At 48.7% G+C, this 25,759-nt stretch overlaps 27 non-coding genes and 3 pseudogenes across 27 annotated transcripts; 21 read left to right on the top strand and 9 right to left on the bottom strand.

Moving 5' to 3' along the window:
• Positions 1-732: 732 nt before the first annotated feature.
• Positions 733-852, bottom strand: LOC137986545 (5S ribosomal RNA). The gene has a single exon (XR_011119877.1). It is a non-coding gene; the product is annotated as a 5S ribosomal RNA (ribosomal RNA).
• Positions 853-1,119: 267 nt separating this feature from the next.
• Positions 1,120-1,310, top strand: LOC137986589 (U2 spliceosomal RNA). Its single transcript, XR_011119913.1, has one exon. It is a non-coding gene; the product is annotated as a U2 spliceosomal RNA (small nuclear RNA).
• A 193-nt stretch (positions 1,311-1,503) lies between these two features.
• Positions 1,504-1,667, top strand: LOC137986564 (U1 spliceosomal RNA). The gene has a single exon (XR_011119892.1). It is a non-coding gene; the product is annotated as a U1 spliceosomal RNA (small nuclear RNA).
• Positions 1,668-2,644: 977 nt separating this feature from the next.
• LOC137986531 (5S ribosomal RNA) lies at positions 2,645-2,763 on the bottom strand. Its single transcript, XR_011119866.1, has one exon. It is a non-coding gene; the product is annotated as a 5S ribosomal RNA (ribosomal RNA).
• A 267-nt stretch (positions 2,764-3,030) lies between these two features.
• LOC137986587 (U2 spliceosomal RNA) lies at positions 3,031-3,224 on the top strand. The gene has a single exon (XR_011119911.1). It is a non-coding gene; the product is annotated as a U2 spliceosomal RNA (small nuclear RNA).
• Positions 3,225-3,418: 194 nt separating this feature from the next.
• LOC137986570 (U1 spliceosomal RNA) lies at positions 3,419-3,581 on the top strand. The gene has a single exon (XR_011119896.1). It is a non-coding gene; the product is annotated as a U1 spliceosomal RNA (small nuclear RNA).
• Positions 3,582-4,562: 981 nt separating this feature from the next.
• On the bottom strand, positions 4,563-4,681 carry LOC137986554 (5S ribosomal RNA). The gene has a single exon (XR_011119884.1). It is a non-coding gene; the product is annotated as a 5S ribosomal RNA (ribosomal RNA).
• A 268-nt stretch (positions 4,682-4,949) lies between these two features.
• On the top strand, positions 4,950-5,141 carry LOC137986582 (U2 spliceosomal RNA). Its single transcript, XR_011119907.1, has one exon. It is a non-coding gene; the product is annotated as a U2 spliceosomal RNA (small nuclear RNA).
• A 194-nt stretch (positions 5,142-5,335) lies between these two features.
• Positions 5,336-5,498, top strand: LOC137986573 (U1 spliceosomal RNA). The gene has a single exon (XR_011119899.1). It is a non-coding gene; the product is annotated as a U1 spliceosomal RNA (small nuclear RNA).
• A 981-nt stretch (positions 5,499-6,479) lies between these two features.
• Positions 6,480-6,597, bottom strand: LOC137986588 (5S ribosomal RNA). Its single transcript, XR_011119912.1, has one exon. It is a non-coding gene; the product is annotated as a 5S ribosomal RNA (ribosomal RNA).
• Positions 6,598-6,864: 267 nt separating this feature from the next.
• On the top strand, positions 6,865-7,056 carry LOC137986583 (U2 spliceosomal RNA). The gene has a single exon (XR_011119908.1). It is a non-coding gene; the product is annotated as a U2 spliceosomal RNA (small nuclear RNA).
• A 195-nt stretch (positions 7,057-7,251) lies between these two features.
• Positions 7,252-7,418, top strand: LOC137986572 (U1 spliceosomal RNA). The gene has a single exon (XR_011119898.1). It is a non-coding gene; the product is annotated as a U1 spliceosomal RNA (small nuclear RNA).
• A 975-nt stretch (positions 7,419-8,393) lies between these two features.
• On the bottom strand, positions 8,394-8,511 carry LOC137986538 (5S ribosomal RNA). The gene has a single exon (XR_011119872.1). It is a non-coding gene; the product is annotated as a 5S ribosomal RNA (ribosomal RNA).
• Positions 8,512-8,780: 269 nt separating this feature from the next.
• LOC137986593 (U2 spliceosomal RNA) lies at positions 8,781-8,974 on the top strand. The gene has a single exon (XR_011119917.1). It is a non-coding gene; the product is annotated as a U2 spliceosomal RNA (small nuclear RNA).
• Positions 8,975-9,171: 197 nt separating this feature from the next.
• On the top strand, positions 9,172-9,335 carry LOC137986565 (U1 spliceosomal RNA). The gene has a single exon (XR_011119893.1). It is a non-coding gene; the product is annotated as a U1 spliceosomal RNA (small nuclear RNA).
• Positions 9,336-10,317: 982 nt separating this feature from the next.
• LOC137986563 (5S ribosomal RNA) lies at positions 10,318-10,436 on the bottom strand. Its single transcript, XR_011119891.1, has one exon. It is a non-coding gene; the product is annotated as a 5S ribosomal RNA (ribosomal RNA).
• Positions 10,437-10,703: 267 nt separating this feature from the next.
• Positions 10,704-10,895, top strand: LOC137986585 (U2 spliceosomal RNA). Its single transcript, XR_011119909.1, has one exon. It is a non-coding gene; the product is annotated as a U2 spliceosomal RNA (small nuclear RNA).
• A 193-nt stretch (positions 10,896-11,088) lies between these two features.
• Positions 11,089-11,251, top strand: LOC137986566 (U1 spliceosomal RNA). Its single transcript, XR_011119894.1, has one exon. It is a non-coding gene; the product is annotated as a U1 spliceosomal RNA (small nuclear RNA).
• Positions 11,252-12,230: 979 nt separating this feature from the next.
• LOC137986576 (5S ribosomal RNA) lies at positions 12,231-12,349 on the bottom strand. The gene has a single exon (XR_011119901.1). It is a non-coding gene; the product is annotated as a 5S ribosomal RNA (ribosomal RNA).
• Positions 12,350-12,616: 267 nt separating this feature from the next.
• LOC137986533 (U2 spliceosomal RNA) lies at positions 12,617-12,808 on the top strand. Its single transcript, XR_011119868.1, has one exon. It is a non-coding gene; the product is annotated as a U2 spliceosomal RNA (small nuclear RNA).
• Positions 12,809-13,006: 198 nt separating this feature from the next.
• LOC137986578 (U1 spliceosomal RNA) lies at positions 13,007-13,177 on the top strand. The gene has a single exon (XR_011119903.1). It is a non-coding gene; the product is annotated as a U1 spliceosomal RNA (small nuclear RNA).
• Positions 13,178-14,591: 1,414 nt separating this feature from the next.
• On the top strand, positions 14,592-14,790 carry LOC137986536 (U2 spliceosomal RNA). Its single transcript, XR_011119870.1, has one exon. It is a non-coding gene; the product is annotated as a U2 spliceosomal RNA (small nuclear RNA).
• Positions 14,791-14,994: 204 nt separating this feature from the next.
• On the top strand, positions 14,995-15,168 carry LOC137986575 (U1 spliceosomal RNA; annotated as a pseudogene).
• Positions 15,169-16,175: 1,007 nt separating this feature from the next.
• Positions 16,176-16,297, bottom strand: LOC137986555 (5S ribosomal RNA; annotated as a pseudogene).
• Positions 16,298-16,577: 280 nt separating this feature from the next.
• LOC137986539 (U2 spliceosomal RNA) lies at positions 16,578-16,774 on the top strand. The gene has a single exon (XR_011119873.1). It is a non-coding gene; the product is annotated as a U2 spliceosomal RNA (small nuclear RNA).
• A 203-nt stretch (positions 16,775-16,977) lies between these two features.
• Positions 16,978-17,144, top strand: LOC137986577 (U1 spliceosomal RNA). The gene has a single exon (XR_011119902.1). It is a non-coding gene; the product is annotated as a U1 spliceosomal RNA (small nuclear RNA).
• A 1,016-nt stretch (positions 17,145-18,160) lies between these two features.
• On the bottom strand, positions 18,161-18,286 carry LOC137986553 (5S ribosomal RNA; annotated as a pseudogene).
• A 279-nt stretch (positions 18,287-18,565) lies between these two features.
• On the top strand, positions 18,566-18,766 carry LOC137986534 (U2 spliceosomal RNA). Its single transcript, XR_011119869.1, has one exon. It is a non-coding gene; the product is annotated as a U2 spliceosomal RNA (small nuclear RNA).
• A 200-nt stretch (positions 18,767-18,966) lies between these two features.
• On the top strand, positions 18,967-19,133 carry LOC137986574 (U1 spliceosomal RNA). Its single transcript, XR_011119900.1, has one exon. It is a non-coding gene; the product is annotated as a U1 spliceosomal RNA (small nuclear RNA).
• Positions 19,134-20,542: 1,409 nt separating this feature from the next.
• Positions 20,543-20,735, top strand: LOC137986592 (U2 spliceosomal RNA). Its single transcript, XR_011119916.1, has one exon. It is a non-coding gene; the product is annotated as a U2 spliceosomal RNA (small nuclear RNA).
• Positions 20,736-25,759: the final 5,024 nt, after the last annotated feature.

A 25,759-nucleotide genomic window follows, 5' to 3' on the forward strand; every position in this document is an offset into this window, starting at 1 on the left:
TTCCATCGATAGACGAGTGAGACAAGAAAATGCCAGCGGGTCGAGCTCTTATCCTCGTGCATCGTTTCGAAAACGTAAGTGGATGTGTGTTTGTACTGCTCCATCGCGATAGATTTCTTTTGCGTTGTGTTATGTTGCGTTCTGGAGAGCCCGTTTTGCATTGAGTAACTGAGGACCCGCCAGATCAGTTGGCGTTACATTTCTGTGGCCAACACTTTGTGGTTTCTCTATGTTATCAGTTTATTGGATTGTTATCAAAAAGTAAATCTTTCATGGTCAGGATAGTGTCTTATCGGCCCTTTGAATACGTACTGTCCGTGTTGAGCAGGGAACAGTAAGACTTTGAAGTGCGCTACGTCACGTAAGTCACGTTTTCGCAGGATCAATGTTGTAGTGTTGTAGCCTTCGTTGTATGCATATCATCCGGGCTAGGTTAACTTCCATCTAATGCATAACAGTGCATGCATTTTTTACTTGTCGTATCCTGTTCTTTGCTCACACGAAAAGATACGTTTCATGTCATAAACGTTGGATTGATAAGATCTCGCGCGCACGCGCTCCCTTGGGAATACAAGTTCCACTTTCTCGTGTGAACTATTTTGTTTTTGTTGTATGTCTCATCTTTGACATATCGTTGGCATGTTGTGTTCAAAAAACCTGGTTTGGAATGTTCTTTCATTAAAGGAAACTGAGATTTTTTGAGATAATCAAGTGTACAGAAGGAAAAAGGGAAGCCTACAACACGGGTATATTCCCAGGCGGTCTCCCATCCAAGTACTAACCCCGCCCGACAGGGCTTAACTTCGGTGATCGGACGAGAACCGGTGTTTTCCCTGTGGTATGGTCGTAGACAAGTAATTCGCCGTGAAAATTAACTTTGTTATAAGGGAAAATAAAAACGAGGTCAGAGCAAGCACAATGTGCATTTGTCCTCTTGCCGTCAACGCAAGTGCCATGCAATGCTGGTCCTGCTGCCCACTGTACAAGGGCGATCGTTGTGTGCGCCTCGCTTTCAGGTTGGCTTTGGGCATTCCTTCCTTGGCACGGATTGTAATCGGACCACCATATCTCGTGGCCATGAGACTGGGAGCACCTTGTCCGCTGTGAGCATTTACGGGCATCGCTTCTCGGCCTTTTGGCTAAGATCAAGTGTAGTATCTGTTCTTATCAGCTTAATATCTGATACGCTGCTCATCGAGCAGCTCATATATTAAACTGATTTTTGGAACTGGGCCGTGGAAAAGAGGCTTGCCTCGTCCCGGCCACGGGTTGCCTCGGTATAGCACTACCTCCGAGCGTGCCCACTTCCCTCTCTGGGAAAAAAATCAAGTGAAAGCAGAACAAATGACCAAGCAACCAACCTTCACATTCTCTTCTCTTTTCTAGGTAGCATAGCAGCGAGTGGACAGCACGACACGACAGGACGAGGAGCACGTGACCCCCATTACCACATGGTATGCGCAGACAAGTTGCGTTTTGCGGTTCCGGAGAGGTTGAAAAGGCATACTTACCTGACGCGGGAGGCACTGTGATCAGGGAGGCAGTCCTCTCAAGGTGAGGCTCTTTCATTGCACTTCGATTGGGTTGACCCTTGCGATTACCCCAAATGTGGGTAACTCGAGCGTATAATTTCTGGTAGTGGGGACCTGCGTTCGCGCTAGTCCCCGCACCAAACCCCGGTGCAAAGTTGTCTAATGGGAAGGTTTGTTGGTAACGTTTCAGGCAGGGCAGGGAAGGAGATGCGGTGGCGGTGTAAGGACTAAGGAAGGTGAGTTGTATTTGTGAATTCCACTGCTGAAATTGTAGGTGAATGTTCCGTACTTGGTGCACTGCAAAACTGTGATTTTATTTCTTTCATTCTTGGCCGTAGAGAGAGCGAGAGGACGTGTTTATTTCAGCCGCATCGATTTCCATCGATAGACGAGTGAGACAAGAAAATGCCAGCGGGTCGAGCTCTTATCCTCGTGCATCGTTTCGAAAACGTAAGTGGATGTGTGTTTGTACTGCTCCATCGCGATAGATTTCTTTTGCGTTGTGTTATGTTGCGTTCTGGAGAGCCCGTTTTGCATTGAGTAACTGAGGACCCGCCAGATCAGTTGGCGTTACATTTCTGTGGCCACACTTTGTGTGTTTCTCTATGTTATCAGTTAATTGGATTGTTTATCATAAAAAGTAAATCTTTCATGGTCAGGATAGTGTCTTATCGGCCCTTTGAATACGTACTGTCCGTGTTGAGCAGGAACAGTAAGACTTTGAAGTGCGCTACGTCACGTAAGTCACGTTTTCGCAGGATCAATGTTGTAGTGTTGTAGCCTTCGTTGTATGCATATCATCCGGGCTAGGTTAACTTCCATCTAATGCATAACAGTGCATGCATTTTTTACTTGTCGTATCCTGTTCTTTGCTCACACGAAAAGATACGTTTCATGTCATAAACGTTGGATTGATGAAGATCTCGCGCGCACGCGCTCCCTTGGGAATACAAGTTCCACTTTCTCGTGTGAACTATTTTGTTTTTGTTGTATGTCTCATCTTTGACATATCGTTGGCATGTTGTGTTCAAAAAACCTGGTTTGGAATGTTCTTTCATTAAAGGAAACTGAGATTTTTTGAGATAATCAAGTGTACACAGAAGGAAAAGGGAAGCCTACAACACGGGGTATTCCCAGGCGGTCTCCCATCCAAGTACTAACCCCGCCCGACAGGGCTTAACTTCGGTGATCGGACGAGAACCGGTGTTTTCCCTGTGGTATGGTCGTAGACAAGTAATTCGCCGTGAAAATTAACTTTGTTATAAGGGAAAATAAAAACGAGGTCAGAGCAAGCACAATGTGCATTTGTCCTCTTGCCGTCAACGCAAGTGCCATGCAATGCTGGTCCTGCTGCCCACTGTACAAGGGCGATCGTTGTGTGCGCCTCGCTTTCAGGTTGGCTTTGGGCATTCCTTCCTTGGCACGGATTGTAATCGGACCACCATATCTCGTGGCCATGAGACTGGGAGCACCTTGTCCGCTGTGAGCATTTACGGGCATCGCTTCTCGGCCTTTTGGCTAAGATCAAGTGTAGTATCTGTTCTTATCAGCTTAATATCTGATACGCTGCTCATCGAGCAGCTCATATATTAAACTGATTTTTGGAACTGGGCCGTGTGGAAAAGAGGCTTGCCTCGTCCCGGCCACGGGTTGCCTCGGTATAGCACTACCTCCGAGCGTGGCCCACTTCCCTCTGGGGAAGAAATAATCAAGTGAAAGCAGAACAAATGACCAAGCAACCAACCTTCACATTCTCTTCTCTTTTCTAGGTAGCATAGCAGCGAGTGGACAGCACGACACGACAGGACGAGGAGCACGTGACCCCCATTACCACATGGTATGCGCAGACAAGTTGCGTTTTGCGGTTCCGGAGAGGTTGAAAAGGCATACTTACCTGACGCGGGAGGCACTGTGATCAGGGAGCAGTCCTCTCAAGGTGAGGCTCTTTCATTGCACTTCGATTGGGTTGACCCTTGCGATTACCCCAAATGTGGGTAACTCGAGCGTATAATTTCTGGTAGTGGGGACCTGCGTTCGCGCTAGTCCCCGCACCAAACCCCGGTGGCAAAGTTGGCTAATGGGAAGGTTTGTTGGTAACGTTTCAGGCAGGGCAGGGAAGGAGATGCGGTGGCGGTGTAAGGACTAAGGAAGGTGAGTTGTATTTGTGAATTCCACTGCTGAAATTGTAGGTGAATGTTCCGTACTTGGTGCACTGCAAAACTGTGATTTTATTTCTTTCATTCTTGGCCGTAGAGAGAGAGAGCGAGAGGACGTGTTTATTTCAGCCGCATCGATTTCCATCGATAGACGAGTGAGACAAGAAAATGCCAGCGGGTCGAGCTCTTATCCTCGTGCATCGTTTCGAAAACGTAAGTGGATGTGTGTTTGTACTGCTCCATCGCGATAGATTTCTTTTGCGTTGTGTTATGTTGCGTTCTGGAGAGCCCGTTTTGCATTGAGTAACTGAGGACCCGCCAGATCAGTTGGCGTTACATTTCTGTGGCCAACACTTTGTGGTTTCTCTATGTTATCAGTTAATTGGATTGTTATCATAAAAAGTAAATCTTTCATGGTCAGGATAGTGTCTTATCGGCCCTTTGAATACGTACTGTCCGTGTTGAGCAGGGAACAGTAAGACTTTGAAGTGCGCTACGTCACGTAAGTCACGTTTTCGCAGGATCAATGTTGTAGTGTTGTAGCCTTCGTTGTATGCATATCATCCGGCTAGGTTAACTTCCATCTAATGCATAACAGTGCATGCATTTTTTACTTGTCGTATCCTGTTCTTTGCTCACACGAAAAGATACGTTTCATGTCATAAACGTTGGATTGATAAGATCTCGCGCGCGCACGCGCTCCCTTGGGAATACAAGTTCCACTTTCTCGTGTGAACTATTTTGTTTTTGTTGTATGTCTCATCTTTGACATATCGTTGGCATGTTGTGTTCAAAAAACCTGGTTTGGAATGTTCTTTCATTAAAGGAAACTGAGATTTTTTGAGATAATCAAGTGTACAGAAGGAAAAAGGGAAGCCTACAACACGGGGTATTCCCAGGCGGTCTCCCATCCAAGTACTAACCCCGCCCGACAGGGCTTAACTTCGGTGATCGGACGAGAACCGGTGTTTTCCCTGTGGTATGGTCGTAGACAAGTAATTCGCCGTGAAAAATTAACTTTGTTATAAGGGAAAATAAAAACGAGGTCAGAGCAAGCACAATGTGCATTTGTCCTCTTGCCGTCAACGCAAGTGCCATGCAATGCTGGTCCTGCTGCCCACTGTACAAGGGCGATCGTTGTGTGCGCCTCGCTTTCAGGTTGGCTTTGGGCATTCCTTCCTTGGCACGGATTGTAATCGGACCACCATATCTCGTGGCCATGAGACTGGGAGCACCTTGTCCGCTGTGAGCATTTACGGGCATCGCTTCTCGGCCTTTTGGCTAAGATCAAGTGTAGTATCTGTTCTTATCAGCTTAATATCTGATACGCTGCTCATCGAGCAGCTCATATATTAAACTGATTTTTGGAACTGGGCCGTGGAAAAGAGGCTTGCCTCGTCCCGGCCACGGGTTGCCTCGGTATAGCACTACCTCCGAGCGTGGCCCACTTCCCTCTGGGGAAGAAATAATCAAGTGAAAGCAGAACAAATGACCAAGCAACCAACCTTCACATTCTCTTCTCTTTTCTAGGTAGCATAGCAGCGAGTGGACAGCACGACACGACAGGACGAGGAGCACGTGACCCCCATTACCACATGGTATGCGCAGACAAGTTGCGTTTTGCGGTTCCGGAGAGGTTGAAAAGGCATACTTACCTGACGGGAGGGCACTGTGATCAGGGAGGCAGTCCTCTCAAGGTGAGGCTCTTTCATTGCACTTCGATTGGGTTGACCCTTGCGATTACCCCAAATGTGGGTAACTCGAGCGTATAATTTCTGGTAGTGGGGACCTGCGTTCGCGCTAGTCCCCGCACCAAACCCCGGTGGCAAAGTTGGCTAATGGGAAGGTTTGTTGGTAACGTTTCAGGCAGGGCAGGGAAGGAGATGCGGTGGCGGTGTAAGGACTAAGGAAGGTGAGTTGTATTTGTGAATTCCACTGCTGAAATTGTAGGTGAATGTTCCGTACTTGGTGCACTGCAAAACTGTGATTTTATTTCTTTCATTCTTGGCCGTAGAGAGAGCGAGAGGACGTGTTTATTTCAGCCGCATCGATTTCATTTCCATCGATAGACGAGTGAGACAAGAAAATGCCAGCGGGTCGAGCTCTTATCCTCGTGCATCGTTTCGAAAACGTAAGTGGATGTGTGTTTGTACTGCTCCATCGCGATAGATTTCTTTTGCGTTGTGTTATGTTGCGTTCTGGAGAGCCCGTTTTGCATTGAGTAACTGAGGACCCGCCAGATCAGTTGGCGTTACATTTCTGTGGCCAACACTTTGTGGTTTCTCTATGTTATCAGTTAATTGGATTGTTATCATAAAAAGTAAATCTTTCATGGTCAGGATAGTGTCTTATCGGCCCTTTGAATACGTACTGTCCGTGTTGAGCAGGGAACAGTAAGACTTTGAAGTGCGCTACGTCACGTAAGTCACGTTTTCGCAGGATCAATGTTGTAGTGTTGTAGCCTTCGTTGTATGCATATCATCCGGGCTAGGTTAACTTCCATCTAATGCATAACAGTGCATGCATTTTTTTTACTTGTCGTATCCTGTTCTTTGCTCACACGAAAAGATACGTTTCATGTCATAAACGTTGGATTGATAAGATCTCGCGCGCACGCGCTCCCTTGGGAATACAAGTTCCACTTTCTCGTGTGAACTATTTTGTTTTTGTTGTATGTCTCATCTTTGACATATCGTTGGCATGTTTGTTCAAAAAACCTGGTTTGGAATGTTCTTTCATTAAGGAAACTGAGATTTTTTGAGATAATCAAGTGTACAGAAGGAAAAAGGGAAGCCTACAACACGGGTATTCCCAGGCGGTCTCCCATCCAAGTACTAACCCCGCCCGACAGGGCTTAACTTCGGTGATCGGACGAGAACCGGTGTTTTCCCTGTGGTATGGTCGTAGACAAGTAATTCGCCGTGAAAATTAACTTTGTTATAAGGGAAAATAAAAACGAGGTCAGAGCAAGCACAATGTGCATTTGTCCTCTTGCCGTCAACGCAAGTGCCATGCAATGCTGGTCCTGCTGCCCACTGTACAAGGGCGATCGTTGTGTGCGCCTCGCTTTCAGGTTGGCTTTGGGCATTCCTTCCTTGGCACGGATTGTAATCGGACCACCATATCTCGTGGCCATGAGACTGGGAGCACCTTGTCCGCTGTGAGCATTTACGGGCATCGCTTCTCGGCCTTTTGGCTAAGATCAAGTGTAGTATCTGTTCTTATCAGCTTAATATCTGATACGCTGCTCATCGAGCAGCTCATATATTAAACTGATTTTTGGAACTGGGCCGTGGAAAAGAGGCTTGCCTCGTCCCGGCCACGGGTTGCCTCGGTATAGCACTACCTCCGAGCGTGGCCCACTTCCCTCTGGGGAAGAAATAATCAAGTGAAAGCAGAACAAATGACCAAGCAACCAACCTTCACATTCTCTTCTCTTTTCTAGGTAGCATAGCAGCGAGTGGACAGCACGACACGACAGGACGAGGAGCACGTGACCCCCATTACCACATGGTATGCGCAGACAAGTTGCGTTTTTGCGGTTCCGGAGAGGTTGAAAAGGCATACTTACCTGACGCGGGAGGCACTGTGATCAGGGAGGCAGTCCTCCTCTCAAGGTGAGGCTCTTTCATTGCACTTCGATTGGGTTGACCCTTGCGATTACCCCAAATGTGGGTAACTCGAGCGTATAATTTCTGGTAGTGGGGACCTGCGTTCGCGCTAGTCCCCGCACCAAACCCCGGTGGCAAAGTTGGCTAATGGGAAGGTTTTGTTGGTAACGTTTCAGGCAGGGCAGGGAAGGAGATGCGGTGGCGGTGTAAGGACTAAGGAAGGTGAGTTGTATTTGTGAATTCCACTGCTGAAATTGTAGGTGAATGTTCCGTACTTGGTGCACTGCAAAACTGTGATTTTATTTCTTTCATTCTTGGCCGTAGAGAGAGCGAGAGGACGTGTTTATTTCAGCCGCATCGATTTCCATCGATAGACGAGTGAGACAAGAAAATGCCAGCGGGTCGAGCTCTTATCCTCGTGCATCGTTTCGAAAACGTAAGTGGATGTGTGTTTGTACTGCTCCATCGCGATAGATTTCTTTTGCGTTGTGTTATGTTGCGTTCTGGAGAGCCCGTTTTGCATTGAGTAACTGAGGACCCGCCAGATCAGTTGGCGTTACATTTCTGTGGCCAACACTTTGTGGTTTCTCTATGTTATCAGTTAATTGGATTGTTATCATAAAAAGTAAATCTTTCATGGTCAGGATAGTGTCTTATCGGCCCTTTGAATACGTACTGTCCGTGTTGAGCAGGGAACAGTAAGACTTTGAAGTGCGCTACGTCACGTAAGTCACGTTTTCGCAGGATCAATGTTGTAGTGTTGTAGCCTTCGTTGTATGCATATCATCCGGGCTAGGTAAACTTCCATCTAATGCATAACAGTGCATGCATTTTTTACTTGTCGTATCCTGTTCTTTGCTCACACGAAAAGATACGTTTCATGTCATAAACGTTGGATTGATAAGATCTCGCGCGCACGCGCTCCCTTGGGAATACAAGTTCCACTTTCGTGTGAACTATTTTGTTTTTGTTGTATGTCTCATCTTTGACATATCGTTGGCATGTTGTGTTCAAAAAACCTGGTTTGGAATGTTCTTTCATTAAAGGAAACTGAGATTTTTTGAGATAATCAAGTGTACAGAAGGAAAAAGGGAAGCCTACAACACGGGGTATTCCCAGGCGGTCTCCCATCCAGTACTAACCCCGCCCGACAGGGCTTAACTTCGGTGATCGGACGAGAACCGGTGTTTTCCCTGTGGTATGGTCGTAGACAAGTAATTCGCCGTGAAAATTAACTTTGTTATAAGGGAAAATAAAAACGAGGTCAGAGCAAGCAGCACAATGTGCATTTGTCCTCTTGCCGTCAACGCAAGTGCCATGCAATGCTGGTCCTGCTGCCCACTGTACAAGGGCGATCGTTGTGTGCGCCTCGCTTTCAGGTTGGCTTGGGCATTCCTTCCTTGGCACGGATTGTAATCGGACCACCATATCTCGTGGCCATGAGACTGGGAGCACCTTGTCCGCTGTGAGCATTTACGGGCATCGCTTCTCGGCCTTTTGGCTAAGATCAAGTGTGTATCTCTTCTTATCATCAGCTTAATATCTGATACGCTGCTCATCGAGCAGCTCATATATTAAACTGATTTTTGGAACTGGGCCGTGGAAAAGAGGCTTGCCTCGTCCCGGCCACGGGTTGCCTCGGTATAGCACTACCTCCGAGCGTGGCCCACTTCCCTCTGGGGAAGAAATAATCAAGTGAAAGCAGAACAAATGACCAAGCAACCAACCTTCACATTCTCTTCTCTTTTCTAGGTAGCATAGCAGCGAGTGGACAGCACGACACGACAGGACGAGGAGCACGTGACCCCCATTACCACATGGTATGCGCAGACAAGTTGCGTTTTTTTGCGGTTCCGGAGAGGTTGAAAAGGCATACTTACCTGACGCGGGAGGCACTGTGATCAGGGAGGCAGTCCTCTCAAGGTGAGGCTCTTTCATTGCACTTCGATTGGGTTGACCCTTGCGATTACCCCAAATGTGGGTAACTCGAGCGTATAATTTCTGGTAGTGGGGACCTGCGTTCGCGCTAGTCCCCGCACCAAACCCGGTGGCAAAGTTGGCTAATGGGAAGGTTTGTTGGTAACGTTTCAGGCAGGGCAGGGAAGGAGATGCGGTGGCGGTGTAAGGACTAAGGAAGGTGAGTTGTATTTGTGAATTCCACTGCTGAAATTGTAGGTGAATGTTCCGTACTTGGTGCACTGCAAAACTGTGATTTTATTTCTTTCATTCTTGGCCGTAGAGAGAGCGAGAGGACGTGTTTATTTCAGCCGCATCGATTTCCATCGATAGACGAGTGAGACAAGAAAATGCCAGCGGGTCGAGCTCTTATCCTCGTGCATCGTTTCGAAAACGTAAGTGGATGTGTGTTTGTACTGCTCCATCGCGATAGATTTCTTTTGCGTTGTGTTATGTTGCGTTCTGGAGAGCCCGTTTTGCATTGAGTAACTGAGGACCCGCCAGATCAGTTGGCGTTACATTTCTGTGGCCAACACTTTGTGGTTTCTTCTCTATGTTATCAGTTAATTGGATTGTTATCATAAAAAGTAAATCTTTCATGGTCAGGATAGTGTCTTATCGGCCCTTTGAATACGTACTGTCCGTGTTGAGCAGGGAACAGTAAGACTTTGAAGTGCGCTACGTCACGTAAGTCACGTTTTCGCAGGATCAATGTTGTAGTGTTGTAGCCTTCGTTGTATATGCATATCATCCGGGCTAGGTTAACTTCCATCTAATGCATAACAGTGCATGCATTTTTTACTTGTCGTATCCTGTTCTTTGCTCACACGAAAAGATACGTTTCATGTCATAAACGTTGGATTGATAAGATCTCTCGCGCGCACGCGCTCCCTTGGGAATACAAGTTCCACTTTCTCGTGTGAACTATTTTGTTTTTGTTGTATGTCTCATCTTTGACATATCGTTGGCATGTTGTGTTCAAAAAACCTGGTTTGGAATGTTCTTTCATTAAAGGAAACTGAGATTTTTTGAGATAATCAAGTGTACAGAAGGAAAAAGGGAAGCCTACAACACGGGGTATTCCCAGGCGGTCTCCCATCCAAGTACTAACCCCGCCCGACAGGGCTTAACTTCGGTGATCGGACGAGAACCGGTGTTTTCCCTGTGGTATGGTCGTAGACAAGTAATTCGCCGTGAAAATTAACTTTGTTATAAGGGAAAATAAAAACGAGGTCAGAGCAAGCACAATGTGCATTTGTCCTCTTGCCGTCAACGCAAGTGCCATGCAATGCTGGTCCTGCTGCCCACTGTACAAGGGCGATCGTTGTGTGCGCCTCGCTTTCAGGTTGGCTTTGGGCATTCCTTCCTTGGCACGGATTGTAATCGGACCACCATATCTCGTGGCCATGAGACTGGGAGCACCTTGTCCGCTGTGAGCATTTACGGGCATCGCTTCTCGGCCTTTTGGCTAAGATCAAGTGTAGTATCTGTTCTTATCAGCTTAATATCTGATACGCTGCTCATCGAGCAGCTCATATATTAAACTGATTTTTGGAACTGGGCCGTGGAAAAGAGGCTTGCCTCGTCCCGGCCACGGGTTGCCTCGGTATAGCACTACCTCCGAGCGTGGCCCACTTCCCTCTGGGGAAGAAATAATCAAGTGAAAGCAGAACAATGACCAAGCAACCAACCTTCACATTCTCTTCTCTTTTCTAGGTAGCATAGCAGCGAGTGGACAGCACGACACGACAGGACGAGGAGCACGTGACCCCCATTACCACATGGTATGCGCAGACAAGTTGCGTTTTGCGGTTCCGGAGAGGTTGAAAAGGCATACTTACCTGACGCGGGAGGCACTGTGATCAGGAGGCAGTCCTCTCAAGGTGAGGCTCTTTCATTGCACTTCGATTGGGTTGACCCTTGCGATTACCCCAAATGTGGGTAACTCGAGCGTATAATTTCTGGTAGTGGGGACCTGCGTTCGCGCTAGTCCCCGCACCCAAACCCCGGTGGCAAAGTTGGCTAATGGGAAGGTTTGTTGGTAACGTTTCAGGCAGGGCAGGGAAGGAGATGCGGTGGCGGTGTAAGGACTAAGGAAGGTGAGTTGTATTTGTGAATTCCACTGCTGAAATTGTAGGTGAATGTTCCGTACTTGGTGCACTGCAAAACTGTGATTTTTATTTCTTTCATTCTTGGCCGTAGAGAGAGCGAGAGGACGTGTTTATTTCAGCCGCATCGATTTCCATCGATAGACGAGTGAGACAAGAAAATGCCAGCGGGTCGAGCTCTTATCCTCGTGCATCGTTTCGAAAACGTAAGTGGATGTGTGTTTGTACTGCTCCATCGCGATAGATTTCTTTTGCGTTGTGTTATGTTGCGTTCTGGAGAGCCCGTTTTGCATTGAGTAACTGAGGACCCGCCAGATCAGTTGGCGTTACATTTCTGTGGCCAACACTTTGTGGTTTCTCTATGTTATCAGTTAATTGGATTGTTATCATAAAAAGTAAATCTTTCATGGTCAGGATAGTGTCTTATCGGCCCTTTGAATACGTACTGTCCGTGTTGAGCAGGGAACAGTAAGACTTTGAAGTGCGCTACGTCACGTAAGTCACGTTTTCGCAGGATCAATGTTGTAGTGTTGTAGCCTTCGTTGTATGCATATCATCCGGGCTAGGTTAACTTCCATCTAATGCATAACAGTGCATGCATTTTTTACTTGTCGTATCCTGTTCTTTGCTCACACGAAAAGATACGTTTCATGTCATAAACGTTGGATTGATAAGATCTCGCGCGCACGCGCTCCCTTGGGAATACAAGTTCCACTTTCTCGTGTGAACTATTTTGTTTTTGTTGTATGTCTCATCTTTGACATATCGTTGGCATGTTGTGTTCAAAAAAACCTGGTTTGGAATGTTCTTTCATTAAAGGAAACTGAGATTTTTTGAGATAATCAAGTGTACAGAAGGAAAAAGGGAAGCCTACAACACGGGGTATTCCCAGGCGGTCTCCCATCCAAGTACTAACCCCGCCCGACAGGGCTTAACTTCGGTGATCGGACGAGAACCGGTGTTTTCCCTGTGGTATGGTCGTAGACAAGTAATTCGCCGTGAAAATTAACTTTGTTATAAGGGAAAATAAAAACGAGGTCAGAGCAAGCACAATGTGCATTTGTCCTCTTGCCGTCAACGCAAGTGCCATGCAATGCTGGTCCTGCTGCCCACTGTACAAGGGCGATCGTTGTGTGCGCCTCGCTTTCAGGTTGGCTTTGGGCATTCCTTCCTTGGCACGGATTGTAATCGGACCACCATATCTCGTGGCCATGAGACTGGGAGCACCTTGTCCGCTGTGAGCATTTACGGGCATCGCTTCTCGGCCTTTTGGCTAAGATCAAGTGTAGTATCTGTTCTTATCAGCTTAATATCTGCGCTGCTCCATCTAGCAGCTCATATATTAAACTGATTTTTGGAACTGTGGCCGTGGGAAAAGCGTCTTGCCTCGTCCCGGCCACGGTATGCCTCGGTATAGCACTACCTCCGAGCTGGGCCCACTTCCCTCTGGGGAAGAAATAATCAAGTGGAAGTCAGAACAAATAACCAAGCAACCAAGCCTTCACCTTCTCTTCTCTTTTCTAGGTAGCATAGCAGCGAGTGGACAGCACGACACGACAGGACGAGGAGCACGTTACCCCCAGTACCAACATGGTATGCGCAGACAAGTTGCGTTTTGCGGTTTCCGGAGAGTTTGCAAAGGCATACTTACCTGAACGCGGGGAGGCACTGTGATCAGGGAGGCATTCCTCTCAAGGTGAGGCTCTTTCATTGCACTTCGATTGGGTTGAACCCGTGCATTAATTACCCCAAATGTGGGTAACTCGAGCGTATAATTTCTGGTAGTGTGGACCTGTCTTTAGCGCTAGTCCCCGCACCAAACCCCGGTGGTCAAAGTTGGCTAATGGGAAGGTTTGTTGGTAACGTTTCAGGCAGGGCAGGGAAGGAGATTTGCGGTGGCGGTGTAATGACTAAGGAAGGTGAGTTGTAGTTGTGAATTCCACTGCCTGAAATTGTAGGTGAAATGGTTCCCGTACTTGGTGCACTGCAAAACTGTGATTTTTATTTTCTTCTCCATTCTTTGCCGTAGATAGAGCGATAGTGACGTGTTTATTTCAGCCGCAATCGATTTCCATCGATAGACGAGTGAGACAAGAAAATGCCAACGGGTCGAGCTCTTATCCTCGTGCATCCGCTTCGACAACGTAAGTTTGATGTGTGTTTGTACTGCTGCTCCATCGCGAGAGTTTTACTTTTGCGGTTGTGTTATGTTTCGTGCTGGAGAGCCCGTTTTGGCAGGGAGTACCTGAGACCCCGCCAGATCAGTTGGCGTTTACATTTCTGTGTCCAACACTTGGTTGTGGTTTCTCTATGTTCTCAGTTAATTGGATTGTTTTCATCAAAGAGTAAATCTTTCATGGTCAGGATAGTGTCTTCTCGGCCCTTTGGATACGTACTGTCCGTGTTGCGCAGGGACCAGTAAGACTTTGAAGTGCGCTACGTCACGTAAGTCACGTTTGCGCAGTGATCAATGTTTGTAGTGTTTGTAGCCTTCGTTGTATGCATATCAGCCGGGCTAGGTTAACTTCCATCTAATGGCAGAAAAGTGCATGCATTTTTGTTTACTTGTCGTATCCTGTTCTTATGGCTCAACCACGAAAAGATACGTTTCATGTCATAAACGTTGGATTGATAAGATCTCGCGCGCACGCGCTCCCGTGGGAATACAAGTTCCACTTTCTCGTGTGAACTATTTTGTTTTTGTTGTATGTCTCATCTTGAACATATCGTTGGCATGTTGTGTTCAAAAAACCTGGTTTGGAATGTTCTTTCATTAAAGGAAAACTGAGATTGGTTGAGGATAATCAAGTGTACAGATAAAAGGGAAGCCTACAACACGGGTTACTTCCCATGCGAGTCTCCCATCCAAGTTCTAACCCCGCCCGACAGGGCTTAACTTCGGTGATCCGACGAGAACCGGTGTTTTCACCCCTGGGTTATGGTCCGTAGACAAGTAATTCGCCGTGAAAATTAACTTTGTTATAAGGGAAAATAAAAACGAGGTCAGAGCACGCACAATGTGCATTTGTCCTCTTGCCGTCAACGCAAGGGCCATGCAATGCTGGTCCTGCTGCCCACTGTACAAGGGCGATCGTTGTGTTGCGCCTCGCGTTCAGGTTGGCTTTGGGCATTCCTTCCTTGGCACTTATTGTAATACGGACCACCATATTCTCGTGGCCACTGAGACTGGGAGCACCTTGTTCCGCTGTGAGCATTTACGACGGCATCGGGGCTTCGCGGCCTTTTGGCTAAGAGCAAGTTTAGTATCTGTTCTTATCAGCTTAATATCTGATACGCCTGCTCATCGAGCAGCTCATAATAGTAAACTGATTTTCTGGAAAAACTGGGCCGTGGAAAAGATAGCTTGCCTCGTCCGGCCCACGGGTTGCCTCGTTATAGCACTACCTCCGAGCGTGTCCTCACTTCCCTCTGGGGAAGAAATAATCAAGTGAACGCAGAACCAATGACCAAGCAACCAACCTTCACAATTCTCTTCTCTTTTCCTAGGTAGCAGTAGCAGCGAGTGGACAGCACGACAACCACCGACAGGAAGAGGAGCACGTGACCCCCATTACCACATGGTATTCGCAGACCAGTTGCGTTTTGCGGTTTCCGGAGAGGGTGAAAAGGCAGACTTACCTGACGCGGGAGGCACTGTGATCACAGGGAGGCAGTCCTCTCAAGGTGAGGCTCTTTCATGGCACTTTCGAGTGGGTTGACCCTTGCGATTACCCCAAATGTGTGTTTTTTAACTCGTAGCGGTATAATTTCTGGTAGTGGGGACCTGCGTTCGCGCTAGTCCCCGCACCAAACCCCGGTGGCAAAGTTGGCTAATGGGAAGGTTTGTTGGTAAACGTTTTCAGTGCATTGCATGGAAGGAGATTCGGTGGCGGTGTAAGGACTAAGGAAGGTGAGTTGTAATTTGTGAATTCCACTGCTGAAATTGTAAGGTGAATGTTCCGTACTTCGGTGCACTGCAAAACTGTGATTTTATTTCTTTCATTCTTGGCCGTAGAGAGAGCGAGCTGGACGGTTTATTTCATCCGCAATCGGATTTCCATCGATAGACGAGTGAGACAAGAAAATGCCAGCGGGTCGAGCTCTTATCCTCGTGCATCGTTTCGAAAAAACGTAAGTGTATGTGTGTTTGTACTGCTCCATCGCGATAGATTTTCTTTGCTTGGTGGTCTGTTTCGTTTTCTGGAGAGCCCGTTTTTGCATTGAGTAACTGAGGACCCCGCCCAGATCAGTTGGCGTTACATTTCTGTGGCCAACACTTTGTGGTTTCTCTATGTTATCAGTTAATTGGATTGTTATAATACCCAGTAAATCTTTTCCATGGTCAGGATAGTGTCTTATCGTCCCCTTTTAATACGTACTGTCCCGTGTTGAGCAGGGAACAGTAAGACTTTGAAGTGCGCTACGTAACGTAATCCACGTTTTCGCCGTATCAATGTTGTAGTGTTGTAGCCTTCGTTGTAATGCATATCATCCCGTGCTAGGTTAGACTTCCATCTAATGCATAACAGTGCCTGCATTTTTTTACTTGTCGTATCCTGTTCTTTGCCTCAAACTAAAAGATACGTTTCATGTCAATAAACGTTGGATTGATAAAATCTCGCGCGCAACGCGCGGCTCCCTTGTGAATACAAGTTCCACTTTCTCGTGTGAACTCATTTGTTTTTGTTGTATGTCTCATCTGTGACAGATCGTTGGCATGTTGTGTGTCAAAAAACCTGGTTTGGAATGTTCGTTCATTAAAGGAAACGGAGATTTTTTGAGATAATCAAGTGTACATAAGTAAAAAGGGAAGCCCTACAACACGGGTTATTTCCAGGCGGTCCTCCCATCCAAGTAACTAACCCCGTCCCACAGGGCTTAACTTCGGTGATCGGACGAGAACCGGTGTTTATCCCTGTGGTATGGTCGTAGACAATTAATATCGCCGTGGAACATTAAATTTTGTTATAAGGGAAAATACAAACTATGTCAGAGCAAGCACAATGTGCATGTGGGTCCTCTTGCCGTCAACGCAAGTGCCATGCAATGCTGGTCCTGCTGCCCCACTGTAAAAGGGCGATCGTCGTGTGCGCCTCGCTTTCAGGTTGGCTTTGGTCATTCCTTCCTTGGCACGGGGGGGGGATGGTAATCGGACCACCATATCTCGTTGCCATGAGACTGGGAGCACCTTGTCCGCTGTGAGCATTTACCGGCATCGCTTCTCGGCCTTTTGGCGAGATCAAGTGTAGTATCTGTTTCGTCTCCGCTTAATATCTGAATACGCTGCTCATCGATCAGCTCATATATTCAACTGAATTTTGGAACTGGGCCGTTTGAAAAGAGGCTTGCCCTCGTCCCGGCCACGGGTTGCCATGCGTTATAGCACTACCTCCGAGCGTGGCCCAGCTTCCCTCTTGGGGAAGAACTAATCAAGTGAAAGCATAACAAATGACCAAGCAACCCACCTTTCACATTCTCTTCTCTTTTCTAGTTAGACATAGCAGCGGTGGACAGCACGACCACGACAGGACGAGGAGCACTTGACCCCCATTACCACATGGTAGGCGCGCAGACAATTTTCGTTTTGCGGTTCCGGAGAGGTTGAAAAGGCTACATACTTACCTGACTCGGGAGGCACGGTGATCATGGAGGCAGTCCTCTCAATGTGAGGCTCTTTCGTGCACTTCGATTGGGTTGACCCTTGGCGATTACCCCAAATGTGGGTAAACTCGAGCCGTATAATTTCTGGTAGTGGGGACCTGCGTTCGCGGCTAGTCCCCGCCCCAAACCCCGGTGGCAAAGTTTGCTAATTGGAAGGTGTTGTTGGTAACGTTTCAGCAAGGGCAGGGAAGGAGATTCGGTGGCGGTGTAAGGACTACACGGAAGGTTAGTTGTATTTGTGAATTCCACTGCTGAACTTGGAGAGTGAATGTTTCCGTACTTGGGTGCACTGCAAAACTGTGATTTTATTTCTTTGTCCTCTTGGACCGTAGAGAGAGCGCGAGGACGTTTTTATTTCAGGCCGCATCGATTTTTCCATCGATAGACGAGTGAGACAAGAAAATGCCAAGCGGGCCGAGCTCCTTATCCTCGTGCATCGTTTTTCGAAAACGTAAGTGGATGTTTGTTTGTACTGGCTCCATCGCGATAGATTTCTTTTGCGTTGTGTTATGTTGCGTTCTGGAGAGCCCTTTTTGCATTGAGTAACTGAGGACCCGCCAGATCAGTTGGCCTTTTACAATTTCCTGTGGCCAACACGTTGTGGTTCTCTATGGTATCAGTTTATTGGGATGGTTATCCATAAAAAAGTAAATCTTTCATGGGTCAGGATAGTGTCTTAATCGGCCCTGTGAATACGTACTGTCCGTGTTGAGGCAGGGAACAGTAAGACTTTTGAGTGGCCTAACGTCACGTAAGTCACGTTTTCGCAGGAATCACATTGTTGTAGTGTTGTAGCCTTCGGTGTATGCATATCGATCCGGGCTAGGATTAACTTCCATCGATGCATAACAGTGCATTCAGCTTTTTTAGCTTGTCGTAATCCTGTTCTTTGCTCCACACGACAAGATACGTTTCATGGCCTAAACGTTGTATTGATAAGATTCCCTCGCGCGCACGCGCTCCCTTGGGAAGCCAAGTTCCACTTTCTCGTGTGAACTATTTTGTTTTTGTTGTATGTCTCATCTTTGACATATCGTTGGTCATGTTGTGTTCAAAAAACCTGGTTTGGAATGTTCTTTTCATTAAAGGAAACTGAGATTTTTTGAGATAATCAAGTGTACAGAGGAAAAAAGGGAAGCCTACAAACACGGGGTATTCCCAGGCGGGCGTCTCCCATCCAAGTACTAACCCCGCCCGAGCAGGGCTTAACTTCGGTGATCGGACTAGAACCGGTGTTTTTCCCCTGTGGTATTGTCGTAGACAAGTAATTCGCCGTGAAAATTAAACTTTGTTATAAGGGAAAATAAAAACGAGGTCAGATGCAAGCACAATGGTGCATTTCTCCCTCTTGCCGTCAACGCAAGTGCCGCCATGCAATGCTGTTCCTGCTGCCCACTGTACAAGGGCGATCGTTGTGTGCGCCTCGCTTTCAGGTTTTGCTTTGGGCATTCCTTCCGTGGCACGGATTGTAATCGGACCACCATAGATCGTGGCCATGGGACGTGGGCGCACCTTGTCTCGCTGTGAGCATTTACTGGGGCATCGCTTCTCGGCTTTTTGGCTAATATCAAGGGTAGTATCTGTTCTTATCAGCTTAATATCTGATACGCCGCTCATCGAGCAGCTCATATATTAAAATACTGATTTTTTGGAACTGGTCCGTGGAAAAGAGCGCTTGCCTCGTCCCGGCCACGGGTTTTCCTCGGTATAGCACTACCTTGCCGAGCCGTGGCCCACTTCCCTCTGGGGAAGAAATAATCAAGTGAAAGCAGAACAAATGAACTCAAGCAACCAACCTTCACATTCTCTGTCTCTTTTTCTAGGTAGCATATCAGCGAGTGGACAGCACGACACGACAGGACGAGGAGCACGTGACCACCCATTAACCACATGGTATGCGCAGACAAGTTGCGTTTTGCGGTTCCGGAGATGTTGAAAAGGCATACTTACACGACGCGGGAGGCACTGTGATCAGGGAGGCAGTCCTCTCAAGGTGATGCTCTTTCCTTGCACTTCGATTGGCTTGACCCTTGCGATTACCCCAAAGGTGGGTAACTCGAGCGTATAAGTTCCCTGGGAGTGGGGACGCTGCGTTCGCGCTAGTCCCCGCACACAAGCCCTCGTGGCAAAGTTGGCTAATGGGAAGTTTTGTTGGTAACGTTTCAGGCAGGGCAGGGAAGGAGATGCGGTGGCGGTGTAAGGACTTAATGAAGGTTAGTTGTATTTGTGAATTCCACTGCTGAAATTGTAGGTGAATGTACCGTACATTGGTGCACTGCAAAACTGTGATTTTATTTCTCTTTCATTCGTGGCCGTAGAGAGAGGCGAGAGGACGTGTTTATTTCAGCCGCATCGATTTCCATCGATAGACGAGTGAGACAAGAAAATGCCATCGGGTCGAGCTCTTATCCTCGTGCATCGTTCTTTTCGAAAACGTAAGTGGATGTGTTGTTTGTACTGCTCCCATCGCGATAGATTTCTTTTGCGTTGTGGTTCTGTTTGCGTTTCTGGAGAGCCCGTCTTTGCATTGAGTACACTGAGGACCCTCAGATCAGTTGGCGTTACATCATTTCTGTGGCCAACACTTTGTGGTTTCTCGTGTTATCAGTTAATTGGATTGTTATCATAAAAAGTAAATCTTTCATGGTCAGGATAGTGTCCTTATCGGCCCTTGGAATCCGTACTTTGTCCGTGTTGAGCTGGCACAGTAAGACTGTTAAGTGCGCTACGTCCACGTAAGTCACGTTTTCGCAGGATCATGGTTGTAGTGTTGGAGCCTTCGTTGTATGCATATCATCCGGGCTAGGTTAACTTCCATCTAATGCGATAACAGTGCATGCATTTGTTTACTTGTCGTATCCTGTTTCTTTTCTCACACGAAAAGATACTTTTCATGTCATAAACGTTGGATTGATAAGATCTCGCGCGCACGGCCTCCCTTGGAAACACAAGTTCCACTTTCTCAGTGTGAACTATGTTTATTTTGTTGTATGTCTCATTTTTGACATAGCGTTGGCATTTTGTGTTCAAAAAACCTGTTTTGGAATGTTCTTTCATTAAAGGAAACTGAGATTTGTTGAGATCCTCAAGTGTACAGAAGGAAAAAGGGAAGCCTACAACACGGGGTATTCGCAGGCGGTCTCCTCATCCAAGTACTAACCGCCAGCCCGACAGGGCTTAACTTCGGTGATCGGAACGAGAACCGGTGTTTTTTCCTGTGGTAATTGTCGTAGAACAAGGTACTTCCGCCGTGAAATTAAACTTTGTTATAAGGCTGGAAATAAAAACGAGGTCAGAGCAAGCACAATGTGCATTTGTCCTCTTGGCCGTCAACGCAAGTGCCATGCCATGCTGGTCCTGCTGCCCACTGGACAAGGGGCGATCGTTGGGTGCGCCTCGCTTTTCCAGTTGGGCTTTGGGGCATTCCTTCCTTGTTCAACGGATTGTACTGCTGAACCACCATATCTCGTGGCCATGAGACTGGGAGCACTCTTGTCCGCCTGTGAGCATTTACGGGCCTCGCTTCTCGGACTTTGGGCTAAGATCCAAGTGTAGTATCTGTTCTTATCATCTTAATATCTGATACGCTGCTCATCGAGCAGCTCATATATTAAACTGATTTTTGGAACTGGGCCGTGGAAAAGAGGCTTGCCTCGTCCCGGCCACGGGTTGCCTCGGTATAGCACTACCTCCGAGCGTGGCCCACCCATTCCCTCTGGGGAATAAATAATCAAGTGAAAGCAGAACCAAATGCCCAAGCAACAAACCTTCACATCTCTCTTCTCTTTTCTAGGTTAGCATAGCAGCGAGTGGACATAGCACGACACGACAGGACGAGGAGCACGTGCCCCCCATTACCACATGGTATGCGCAGACAATTTGCGTTTTTTTGCTGGTTCCGGAGAGGTTGAAAAAGGCATACCTACCTGAACTCGGGCTATAGTTTATCCTTTTTGGAGGCTGCTACGTTTGTGGTACGTACCTGGTTGTCCTTGTGAAATCTTTGCTGACCCTTGTGGTACCTTGTTTGGGGAAACTTGCGTGGGAAGAAGATCAAGTACTGGGTCAGTGGTCAAGTCAGGATTTTGGTAAGACCTTCTCCGTGTCTTTCTCGGTGACCCGCCTGGGGACTCATGCTGGACACCTCGTCCTAACACAGGGTAAGCCGAGTCTTTCCTAGCTGGTCTTCTTCTTGAACCCTTGGGGTTTCCTGTGTCCATTATGGGTCGTCGGTGCTCTTAAGCGCACTGTATGGCTGGATTTTTTCGGATTGCCGGCTACACTAAGCCGCTTTGATGTTGCCAAATTAATTGATGAACGTTTTGGCCGTAAATTTTACAGTTCAGTCGGTGCAATTCATGCCCCCAAGCGTGTGCAAGTTTGCTTTTGAAGGCCCTGAGGCCAAAGCTGAGATCGAGCAGTTTCCGGTTCACCATCGGTGACTTTGCTTGTAATGTTGTTAGGAAGTGGGCCGCGAGTACAGAATGTCCTCGTGTATACCTAACCCTTTCGAAGAGGACCAATGCTCCTCTGGCTGGTTGTTTTGAGCCGTGTTCGGGGAGGTGCGGGACATCCGTCATCCGCACGACGCTGATTTGGTAGGCCTGTCCACTGGTACCCCGTGTTTTGAGAATGGTTCGCCGTTGCCCGCATCACCCTCGGTCCCTGGATGTCGTGGGGTATGCGGTTAGGGACATGGTATGTTTGGTCAGCCGGCCGAATTGTTTTTTTTGTTACATCTGTCACTTGGGCCCATGTACGCGAAGAAGTGCCCGCTTAAAGGCAAGTGTCTGAATTGTAAGAAGGAGGGCCACATGGCCCATGATTGCCCAAGCCCCCGCAATTCTGGGGCACTGCTCAGGGTGTCTGGTTCTGCTCAAGGTTTCCCATCTCGCCAGGGCCGTCGTGTCGGGGGAGGGCTCCTCTGCTGTTGGGGATGTCCAGGCCTCGTCGTCCATAGTGTGTTGGTAGCTGGGCGCTCTTGCTGATCTGCGTGACAATGAGTTTGACGCCCCTGTCTTCGAACGCTGGGGAGGACCCCGTCGAGTCCACCCCTCAGCATCTTTTTCTGATTCCATCGGGTCCGCTGGCCCGGTTTCTGATAATAGTATCATAGTTGGACCAGGTGCCTCTTCCCCCAGTAGTGGTTAATGGGGTTGTTAGTCATTGAGCCACTGTCCCCGTGCAACCCCCAGTACGGATAATAGTACTAGTAGTTTTTATGTGCCTGGGCTGTAAGTACATGTGGCCCCAGTGGCTCCATGCGCCTCAGTGGTGCCGACAGTGTTACTGGTAATGATATTTTCTAATGATTGTGGTAGTGTAAAGTGCGCAGTGGGGTTGTAAGCCAATGGAGCCACTGGCCCGTGCACCCCAATAATGATAATAGTACTGGTAGTGTTTATGTGCCCGGGGCTGTAAGTCATGTGGCCATGGCTCCATGCGCCTCAGTGGTACCGATAGGGTTACTCCTAATGTAAGTGCAGGAGGGGTTGTAAGTTCAGCAAAGCTGCTGTTGGCTCCGGTGCACCCCGGTCCCCTGCCCAAGATGCTCATAGTTCTGAACGTAATATTGTTAGTACTGTTAGTGTGCCCGGGGTTGTCAGTCATGCTGCCCAGTGGCTCCATGCACCCCTGGTAATCCCAGTTCTGTTGAGGTGTAGATGGCCGAGGCGTCGACGGCCCGCAAGCGGGCCACTCGTCCTCTCTCGTCGGACGGTGATAGTGCCGGGTCCCGTTCCTTCCCACAAGAAGGGCACTAAGAAAGGATTGCGGAAGGTTGGGACCACTGGTCTGGTGCCCAACCTGACTCTCACCGGGCAGCTCATTCCATGCCCGCCACGGTTCCGTCTGTTCCCCCCCCGTACCCGCTCGAAATGAGTTTTTTTTTGTAATTCTGGACAACCATGTATGGCTCTAACTGTTTTGTCCCTCAATGTCAATGGCTTACGGGATGATGCTAAGCGTGCCTGGGGTTCTTAGATGGCTGCGTGCCTTGCCATCAGTACCAGATGTCGCGGCCTCCAGGAGGCACATTGCGTTTCCTTTCCGTATGGCAGTACCTGGTTTCAGTCCCTCTGGCTTTGACTTTTCCGTGTCGCCTGGCACAGTCAAGTCCTCGGGATGTGTCATAGCCTATTTCGACCGACAGTATCCTTCGTTGCCTCGTGGCCCGATGCAGAGGGGGCCGCTTCTATCTCTACATCTGGAATTTTCCCGCTTCGGTTTGTGCGCTTTCGGGTTGCCCTTTGTGTAATGCCCCTAACCGTAACCCCGAGCCGGGATCGTTTCCTTGAGTACGTTTACAGACAATACGGACCCCATGTGTCCCACAATCCTGGTCGGGGATTTTTATACTGTGTTTTGACCGGTCTCCTCGCATCGTCGTGTCTCGGTTGTTGGTGACACTTCGCGTGAACGCACTGCGGCCCTCACTCGGCTCTTCGATGACGTCCTGGCTGGTTAGACATTTGGCGCTACCCTCCCCACCCATCCACGCCTGGTTTTACACGTGGTCTAGGGCGGATGGGGGTCTCGCTCTCGTATTGATCTGGTAGGGGCTTGTCCTTTTTGCATGGGTTTCCGTCTGTGTTCTGTTTGTGACATTTTGCCTTGTTCCTTCTCGTACCACTGTGCCATGTTCCTCTATTGTGTCTGTCCCGACGGGCTGCTTCCCCCGGGCCTGGTTTGTGGAAACTGAACACGTCGTTTTTTTGGAAGAGTCTGAGTACTTTCGTGCCGTCTCTCCGATCTTTGGGCTCAATGGAAACGCCGTAAAGAGCTGTCTGTCCCTCTTTGGCCAAATGGTGGGAAGAGGGCAAGGCCATGATTAAGGGCTTCATTCAGCCCATCTCTCCTACTGCACTCGGCGGTCCCGCCTGGCCTCTCAGGCTCAGTTATCTCCTGACGCGGCTTGCCGACCATCGGAAGAAATCCGGTTGATTGCTGGCTGTCTGTCCTGTCTTGGGTGGCCGTACCGGTCCCGTGCTCGAACAGCTGTCCCGGTGGTGACATTTGGGTTATGAAGCCTACTGAGGGTGCCCAGGGGTGCTGTCCCGGGTGCCGGTGGTGGAGGAAGGGGAAGTGTCCGTCTGCCTTTTCCCTTCCGTCTGGAGAAGAAGCAGGCGGCTGATAGGTGGGTTGCTGCTTTGCGTGAGCCCGACGGTACTCGTTTGTCTCTTCCTCGCCTTGATCTTTGTGCCACTTCGCTAGTTTTTACCTCGTCGCTGTTTTCTTTCTGCCTCCCCTACAGACCCCATTGTGGCAAGACCGTTTGTTTGACAACGTCACCCCTCCTCTTTGCCTTCCCAGTCCAGGCCGCCGTTGTGAGGGTCGCCTCACCCTTGGGGAGTGTCATGCTGCTCTTTTTGTATGGCTAGGCGTAAGGCCCCCGTGTCAGACGTCTTGCCCATGGAATTTTTACGTGCGTTTCTGTGTAAGTGCTTGGCCGGGACCTTGTCGATGTCCTCAACTCCTGTTATGCCTCTGGGTCCCTGTCCTTGGTCGCAACGTCGCGGAGGGGGGGGGGGGGGGGGGGGTGGGGGGGGGGGGGGAGTCATCTCTCTCATCTCCAATCAGGGAGCTCGTTTGGACCGCCCGTACCTGGCTCCCCATCTCCTCTTGAATGTGTATTACAAGCTTGCGTCTCGAGTGCTAGCGGGGCGTCCCCTGAATGTCATCCATCTGGTGGTTGGCAGGGACCAGACTTGTGGAGTGCCAGGACGGTTCATCGGTGAGAACGTCCGCTCTCCTTCGGGATGTTTTAGACTACGCAACCTTGACCAACACCCCCGTTGCCATTCTCCTCTTTGGACCAGGAAAAGGCGTTTGATATAGTGGATTGGCAGTTCATGATCTCTACCTTGTCGCGGATGGGCTTCGGTCCATCCTTTATCCGTTTGGGGTCCGTTTACTGTACACGGGTGTTCAGAGTTGTTGTGAATGTAAACGGTCATTTGTCTTTCCTGTTTGGATCTTTCCCGTGGGGTCGGACAGGGCTGTTCCCCTGTCGCTTTGGCTGTATGTGTTGTGTCTCTGAGGTTCTCGCTGCTAACATCCGTGCCATCCACGTATCACGGGCCTATCTATCCCTTGGTCCCCCTCGCCCCTGTTCGCCCATCTCTCAGTATGCATATGACACATCGTTAATCGTTGTCTCTGATGAGGCCATCTTGTCCATCTTTGATACTTACTCGTTGTTTGAGACGGCTTCCGGGGCCAAGCGGAATGTGTCCAAGTCTAAAGGCCTTGGGCTTGGTTCCGGGAGTGGCAGGCAGGACCCGCCTGTCCAGCTGGACTGGACGTCTGACAAACTCAAGGTTCTGGGAGTCTTTATCGGTCCTGGTTGACCTGGAGGAGGACAACTGGCGTCCGCGGATCACAGCTGTCTGAAGAATGTTTGGGCATCATGGCGACAGCGTTGTCCTTGTCCTTCCGGTGAGGGCCCTGGTCATCAACGCCTTGGCTCTGTCTCGGGTGTGGTATGTGGCCCGTCTGATTCCCACGCCCTTATGGGTACACGCGGAATTGGCGAAAGCTAACCTTCCCTTTCTTCTGGAAGGGGCAAACGGGATTTGGTTGCACGGGTGGTTTGTCACGCAGCCCCCCACTGCTGGCGGCTTCTCCTGTGGTTGACTTGCGCGCTGAAGTTTGCCTCTTTGCTCGTTCAGTGGGTACGGCGTTTCTGTCTCTTCTCCATCTTGCGGGGTGTCCCTTCCTCTCGTACTGGGCTTCCG

This window comes from Montipora foliosa, unplaced genomic scaffold, assembly GCF_036669935.1.
Source record: "Montipora foliosa isolate CH-2021 unplaced genomic scaffold, ASM3666993v2 scaffold_241, whole genome shotgun sequence".
Lineage (NCBI taxonomy): Eukaryota > Metazoa > Cnidaria > Anthozoa > Scleractinia > Acroporidae > Montipora > Montipora foliosa.